The following is an 8652-nucleotide window of genomic DNA, read 5'->3' as shown; positions in this document are numbered from 1 at the left end:
ATCCTGCCATGAAAAGGTGCTTTTGTAACAACTCATTGAGTGCCTAGTGCTGGAGATGGTCACGAGGTGTGTGGAAAAGAAGCAACTGGGCAACAGATCACAAAGAAGAAATCTACGGTGTTTAGAGAACACCTGGGTAGGCTGCAAAATCAAAGCTTTTTCTTCTTTCTCTATTTTTTCAACCTCAAAGGAGCCTTATAAACTCAGTCCATTCCTTTGCAGAATCATATTTGGAACTGAGACCGGATGTTGTTGGTTCTCTCCCCGCGCTCACTGAGATCCGACACAGTTGGTTCTGTCTGTCCTGTGCTCTCTGGTTCTTCTACCTCACTATCTCCGATTCCATGCTTTCTTTAGCCCTACCTCCCAGCTGAACTCTGTCGTGGAAGAGAAACTCAAAAAGTCCTGGGAACCACCACTTGTGAGTAAGCTGAACTGAGTACTTTGGAATTTCCCTCAGGGTTGAGAAAGCAGACTTGAGGTTCACAAGATCAATGGCCCAGACACTGAAGAATCAGGTTACCAACTCCAAAGAGCTTCTGATCAGATGTGGGAAGGAACTTAGAAAATCGAGATCCTGACTGATAAAGACAGCTCCATTGCTTCAGCAGTGAGTCAATACTTTCCTAAGTCTGGCCTGGGCTAACCCAGCTGTAGAACTTACGGTTTTATCCAGTAACAGCTAGCATTTTCCAAGGCCCCATTAATGTTTAAAGAAACACCACAGTGCAACTCATTAACTTGAAATGGGTCTGTATGAAATCATCTTTCCTCCAAAGGATCTTGATCATCTTTTTTTCAAAGATACTATATTCTAAATACTGGCATCTAGCTCTTACTGAACATTTACTGTGGATAAGGTTCTTACACATCCCATTTTCTATTTTTCTAACCTCAGTGCAAATCTAAAGGTATATTTCCCCATTCTACTAGCAAATAAATAAATAAATAAATAAATAAATAAATAAATAAAAATGAGTGTCCGAGAGATTGTGACTTGACATTGATTGGCTCAGATGGTAAAAGGCAAAGTAATGATCTAGGATTCATTGTGTTGCTTAAGTGGTTTCTTTGACCATACAGCTTTGATGGCCACGTTTATGGAGGACACACATATGCTAAGCTTGGTAGCTTTTAATCAGAAAGCAAGAGTTGAAAATCTATCCTTCAAATTTTTCCTGTTCCATCTTTTCTCCTCCTACACATCATAAAAATCTGCACAGTCCATTCCAAGTAGTGATCTAGGCTGATCATACACAAATATTTATTTGGAAAATGTAGTCAGAAGGTATGAGTTGCTTGTTCGGAATTACGTCTCAAGAAACAGCCTTCTGAGCCAGTCCCACAACATCCAGAGGAAGCCCCACTCCCAAGCACTCTAACATGCTCAGGATCATAGGGTCAGAGGTGAGGAGGACATAACATCTGCCCCAACACCAGGAGTAACTGGGATCAGTGGGGCCCAGGCACAAAAGAACCCCGACCCCACCAGGGGCATGGGTTCCTTCCAGTCTGAGCCCATGCCCTGAGAAGACCTTAGACACAAACTCCGCAGCCAGTCCCACAACACCCAGAAGAAGCTCTACTCCCAGGTGCTCTAACATGTCCAGGACCACAGGATCCCTGGATCCCAGGAGCTTGGTCACACCAGGATCTAAGGGTCTCAGTGGCAGCTTGACTCCCAGGAGCTCTGACATACCCAGGATCTCAGGATCTCAGGGTCTCAGGATCCCAGAATCATAGGATCATAGAGACAGCTGAGCTCTGAGGAGTTCTGATACAACCAGAATCACAGGAAGGACAGGCCCCAGTCAGATATAGTGAGGGCAGGTAGCACTAGAGATAATCAGATGGCAGGAGGCAAGCATAAGAACATAGGCAACAGAAACCAAGGTTACTTGGCATCATCAGAACGCAATTCTCCCACCATAACAAGTCCTGGATATACCATCACACTGGAAAAGCAAAACTCAGATCTAAAATCACTTCTCATGATGATAGAGGACTTTAAGAAGGACATAAGTAACTCCCTCAAAGAAATACAGGAGAACACAGGTAAACAGCTAGAGGAGGAAACACAAAAATCCCTTAAAGAACTGCAGGAAAACACAATCAAACAGGTGAAGGAAATGAACAAAACCATCCAACATCTAAAAATGGAAATAGAAACAAAGAAATCAGAAAAAGAGACAACCTTGGAAATACAAAACCTAGGAAAGAGATCAGGAGTCAGATGCAAGCATCACCAACAGAATACAAGGGATATAAAAGAGAATCTCAGGTGCAGAAAACATTGACACAACAGTCAAAGAAAATGCAAAAAGCAAAAAGCTCCTAACACAAATATCCAGGAAATACAGGACACAGTGAGAAGATGAAACCTAAAGATAATATAGAGAGGTATAGAGAGTGAAGATTCCTAACTTAAAGGATCAGTAAATATCTTCAACAAAATTGTAGAAGAAAACCTAACCTAAAGAAAGAGATGCATGAACATGCGAGAAGCCTACAGAACTCCAAATAGACTGGACCAGAAAAGAAATTCCTCTCATCACATAATAAGACACCAAATGCACTAAACAAAGACAGAATATTAAAAGCAGCAAGGGAAAAAGGTCAAATAATATATAAAGGCAGACCTATCAGAATTACACAAGACTTCTCACTAGAGACTATGAAAGCTAGAAGATCCTCAGCAGACATCATACAGACGCTAAGAGAACACAAAATGCCAGCCCAGGCTAATATACCCAGAAGGTCCTGGGCAGATGTCATACAGATCCTAAGAGAATACAAATGCCAGCCCTGGCTACTATACCCAGCAAAACTATTAATTACCATAGACAGAGAAACCAAGATATTCCATGACAAAAACAAATTTACACATTATCTTTTCATAAATCCAGGCATACAAAGGATAATAGATGGAAAACACCAACACAAGGAGCAAAACTACACCCTAGAAGAATCAAGAAAGTAATCTTTCAACAAAACCAAAAGAAGATAGCCACACAAACATGATTCCACCTCTAACAACAAAAATAACAGGAAGTAACAATCACTTTTCCTTAATATCTCTTAACATCAATGGGCTCAATTCCCCCAAAAAGATATAGACTAACAGACTGTAAACATAAACAGGACCCAGCATTTTGCTGAATACAGTAAATATACCACAGTGACAAAGGCAGACATTACCTCAGAATAAAAGGCTGAAAAACAATTTTCCAAGCAAATGGTCCCAAGAAACAAGTTGAAGTAGCCATTCTAATATTGAATAAAATCAACTTTCAACCAAAAGCTATCAAAATAATAAGGAAGGACACTTCATACTGGTCAAAGGAAAAATCTATCAAGATGAAATCTCAATTCTGAACATCTATGCTCCTAATGCAAGGGCACCCACATTCATAAAAGAAACTTTACTAAAGCTCAAAGCACACATTGTACCCCACACAATAATAGTGAGAGACTTCAACACCCCACTCTCACTCAGCAATGGATAGATCATGGAAACAGAAACTAAACAGAGAAACTAAACAGTGAAAATAACTGAAGTGATGAACCAAATGGATCTAACAGATATTTATAGAACATTTCATCCTAAAGCAAAAGAATATACCTTCTTCTCAGCACCTTACGGTACCTTCTCAAACTGACCATATAATTGGTCACAAAACAAGCCTCAACAGATACAAGAAGACTGAAATAATCCCATGTCCCCTATTAGATCACCATGGACTAAGGCTGGTCTTAAATACCAATAAAAACAATGGAAAGCACACATACACATGGAAACTGAACAATGCTCTATTCAATGATAACTTGGTCAAGGAAGAAACAATGAAAGGAATTAAAGTCTTTTTAGGATTTAATGAAAATGAGGACACATCATACCCAAACTTACGGGACACAATGAAATAAGTTGTAAGAAGAAAACTCATAGCTCTAGGTGCCTCCAAAAAGAAACTGGAGAGAGCATACACTAGCAGCTTGACAGCACACCTGAAAGCTCTAGAACAAAAAGAAGCAAATACACCCAAGAGGAGTAGACAGAAGGAAATAATCAAACTCGGGGCTGAAATCAACGAAATATAAACAAAAAGAACTATACAAAGAATCAACCAAACCAGGAGCTGGTTCTTTGAGAAAATCAACAAGATGATAAACTTTTAGCCAGACTAACCAGAGGGCACAGAGACAGTATTTAAATTAATAAAATAAGAAATGAAAAGGGAGACATAACAAAAATATATATCTTAAAATAATCATTCTGTTTGTTTAATATTAACAGTTGAAAATATTAAAATCAAGTTCTACAAACATTAAAAAAAAAAAAAAAAAAAAATCAGCTTTCCAGTCATGAAATTCCAGGCTCTGCCACCAAGGGGCAGTCACAACATTAAAAACAAGCTGCTTTGGACTGTGAGTCAGACCACAGATTACACTAAATCTGGATTTGGTTTCATAGTTCACTTTACATTTTGAAAAGATCTGTTTCAAGTCTGAATTAACATGTTCTGCTACATTTAAAAAATATATAGACACTTAAGGGAGCATATGACATGTTAGAAGCCATTTCTTCATATAGGGTGTTTAAAAAGGACCGAGACAGATGCTACATACTGGTCTCATCATTGGAGGAGTGAAGACATGCTGCATTGAATATTCAGTGGCACAGTCAAAAGCACTCTTCTGTGTCCAGAAATTCAGAGTTTACTCAGTTACATACCATCTGGGTCTCACTAAACTGTTCTTCCCAGAAAATTAGTTTTATGCCCTACCCCCATCCCAAACCAGATTCATAAATAACAGCTAAGGAAAAGGTCTAAAGGGAGTGTATGTGTGTACCCACGTGTTTGTGCAGGTATATACGGAGGCCGAGGTCAGCCTTGGGTGTTGTTTCCGAAATGTTGTCCACTTTGGTTTAAGCAAAAGAAAACAAACAGACAAAAAACCCAGGGTGTCTTACTGGCCTAGAGCTCTCCTATTAGGCTGTGCTGGCTGGCCAGTGAATCCCAGGTATATACCTGTTTCCACCTTGTCCACAACATGATTGGCAGCCCATGCCACAATACCAAGCTTCTTTCTAGGTTCAAAGTCAAATCCTCCAATCCAGAGACTACTCCACCTGGGAATCCTTCCCATATTCAATCATCAAATCCAGACACTATTGTGGATACCAGCAAGTGCTGGCTGACAGGAGCCTGATATAGCTGTCTCCTGAGAGGCTCTGACAGTACCTGACTAATACAGAAGCAGAGGCTCACAGCCATCCATTGGACTGAGTACAGGGTCCCCAGTGAAGAAGCTAGAGAAAGGACCCAAGGAGCTGAAGGGTTTGCAGCCCTTTAGGATGAACAACAATATGAACTAACTAGTACCCTCAGAGCTCCCAGGAACTAACCACTAACCAAAGAGCACACATGGTGGGACTAATGGCTCCAGCAACATATGTATAGGAGATATAGCCTAGTTGGTCATCAAGGGCAAGAGAAGCCCTTGGCCCTGTGAAGGTTCTATGCTCCAGTGTAGGGGAATGCCAGGGCCAGGAAGCTGGAGAGGGTGGGTTGGTAAGCAGGGGGATAGGGGAGGGAACAGGATTTTGTTTTGTTTTATTTTATTTTTTCTTTATTTTTGGAGGGGAAACTGGGAAAGGAGATATCATATGACATGTAAATAAAGAAGATATTTAATAAAAAAAGAAAAAAAAAACAAAGTCAAGCCCTCATACTTTCAGGGAAAATACTTTCCAGTTGAACTGCCTTCCCAACCTGAAGACTGTGGGGGATGGCAGATGAATGTGTGCTCATGTACATGCTTGTGTGCATACATATGAAGATCAGAGAACGCCAGGCACCATCATCTAATGCTCTCCCTTGAAGCAAGATTTCTCGATGAACCTGGAGCTCAACATTGTTTGGCTAGGCTGGTGGGGTGAGAAAGCCCTAGCAATCCCCCTGTCTCTGCTCCTCACAGTTCTGGGGAGTGCTACATGAACGCTGGCAACCCAAATACAGATTCTCCCATTGCACAGCAAGTACCCTCATCCACAAACCACCTCCCCAGCCGCAGCCCTGAACCTTTTGATGGAGCAGAATTTAGGGCATAAGAAGGGAAAATACCAAAAGTGTAGATTCAGAAAGAATTATCAAAGTAGATCATATAATGGTAGTTTTAACAGGAGGAAGCTAAGCACTGGTGGTTATATTTGCTAGGGGAGGGATGATGTAATTCTATCAGGGTGTCTGGAAGACAACTCTCTTCATCCTCTGAAAGCATGAGGTGTGTTTGTTGTAGCTCCTGTCCACAATGGGACCCATTGGGCTACAGCGTGGGCTAGCGGAACCCCCTATGCATAGTTTAGACACCCTTAGACATGGATATGTGCTCTTGTTTTGTTCGTCTTAATCTTTTTAATCTTTTAATCTTTTTCTCATCTGAAGAGTCCTTTGCTCAGATCTACAGAGTACATGAGCCCCCTTCCTTAACTCCAGCAAGGCTTGGTTGACACTGGGTTTCATTCTGGAATAGAACCTTCCTGAAGGGAAACTTGAAACTACTGGCTGAAACTACTGATATAACTTTAATTTTTTTAAGTGCTGTTTTTAATGACAGTTCCTAAACTCTTTAACCTCCCTGTTAGTCCACCACCCACCAGAGGTAGTGGGAAAGAAAGTATTGGGGGAAGTGGAGAAAGGTTCTTGGAGCAGCTTTCTTCTGTGTTGTCTAGAAATTGGCAGTTCAGGTCATTGGTTAGCAGGCAGCTGCAGTTCGATCCACTTGCCAACACTTCGTGGATACACGAGCAGTCCAGTTCAGAAGAGTTGGGTTAGCAACAGTGGCAACCTGACCTAGCCTCAGCTTGAGTCAGCAGGAGGGACCTGCAGGGACTTCAGGAGATATTCTGGGCTGTGCCTCTCTCAGGGAAGCTAAGACCACCGAAGACATAAGACCTATAAGCCTTGCATAGCTAGCTGTACCAGCAAGCTAAGCTCTCTCTCTCTCTCTCTCTCTCTCTCTCTCTCTCTCTCTCTCTCTCTCTCTCTCTCTCTCCTCTCTCTCTCTCTCTCCATCATTCAGTGAGTCCTATTTATACTCTTCAAACATCATGTGTCCTCCACATGCCTTGTCTCAGCATCTGTCTTGCCCTCAGTACATTCATCCAATCAGCCCGAGCCCAGGGAGACCCAATAATTGGAGCTGAACTATACAATATAAGGCAGACAAATACATGCATGTTGTTAGCAAAGAATCCTTCATCATGTGTCCTTTCACATGCTTGCTTTAGCAGAACATCCTCCCTCCTGAGTCTGCTTCAGTGAAACGTTCCTTCATGTGTTTGCCTCAGCAAAACACCATCCAACACAACTGACTCTCCAAAGAACCCTTAAAATTTCCACTTCATACTGGCTTTAAAGAAAATATCTGAAACAGACTTAATGCCCATGTAGGGATCAGACTCCATGCACTAAGATACACCAGGACTTCTTACCAATCCATTCCTTCAAGCAGTCGGTTTTCTTAAAGATGTCATCCTAAAAAGAATAAAAACCCGTGGTAACCCCTGGCTGATTCTGCTCCTTTTCACCCAGGTTATTTGAGACTATAACTAGAAGGCCATGATTAGTTCCTGACAAATTACAGTATAACTGTTACCTTGCCACTGGCACTTGCTGCTAAGCCTAACCTCCTTCCCCTTCACCTCTTGAGCCATTGACTGAGCCATGTTTCTCTCTAACTCTCTCACTCTGCTTCCTCCCACCTGCTCAAAGTCATACACAGCTATACGCACACAAGAAATCAAAGGTTAAATTATACAGAGGGTAAATTTACCCCGAGGCAACACAATTTGGCCTCTACTTTGCCCAATACTGTTGAAACTTAAGCAGGTATATTTTAAACTATCACTTGTAGTCAATCTAGGGCTATGAAATCAGTTCAGGGGGTTATGAGTGCCAGCATCAGAGGGTCTCTGTATAGTAAAGCTGAATGATCCTCGCAAGATATGCATCTGTGTCCTCAGTGGGTCATAGTGGCAAACAGATTTCTTACAGATGTGGCCAGAAAAAGAAAGAAAGGAAGAAAGAAGGAAAGAAAGAAAGAAAAGAAAGGAAGGAAGGAAGGAAAGAAAGAAAGAGGGGGAGAAAGAAAGAAGGAAAGGGAGGAAGGAGGGAGGGAAGGAAGGAAGGAAAGAAAGAAGGAATGAAGAAGAAGGCAGGCACGGATTTGAGTTGACTCCTTTATTATAGGCTAGAATCTAAACATTTTTTTTTTAAAATAATTCCTCAACTGGCCTTTAGACTACCAAAATATGAAGAACTGTTTTCCTCTTTAAAACAACTCCTAATGGCTAGCCAAGCACCGGGCTTCCTGCTCTGATTCCAAATGCTCACACTCCAGCCGAGACGCCTTCCTTCTTGTTTTAAAGTCTGCATTATAGTGGTGCACGTGCCTTCACCTTCCGGAATCATGATGCTCTCTTTCGGCTCAAGCACCCCAGACAGAACAGTCCATGCCTCTTTCTAGAAAACTCTCTCAGACTCTGAATGCCTGTTATTAGCATCCCCTAAATGAGCCACTGTATCATGGAAGGCTTAGTAAGCAATTAGCAGAGGAGACTACATAGTGTACCTCATCTTTTAATTACTG

The sequence above is a fragment of the Mastomys coucha genome, unplaced genomic scaffold (assembly GCF_008632895.1).
Source record: "Mastomys coucha isolate ucsf_1 unplaced genomic scaffold, UCSF_Mcou_1 pScaffold8, whole genome shotgun sequence".
NCBI classification, from domain to species: Eukaryota; Metazoa; Chordata; class Mammalia; order Rodentia; family Muridae; genus Mastomys; species Mastomys coucha.
Note: the sequence above shows the minus strand (reverse complement) of the source record.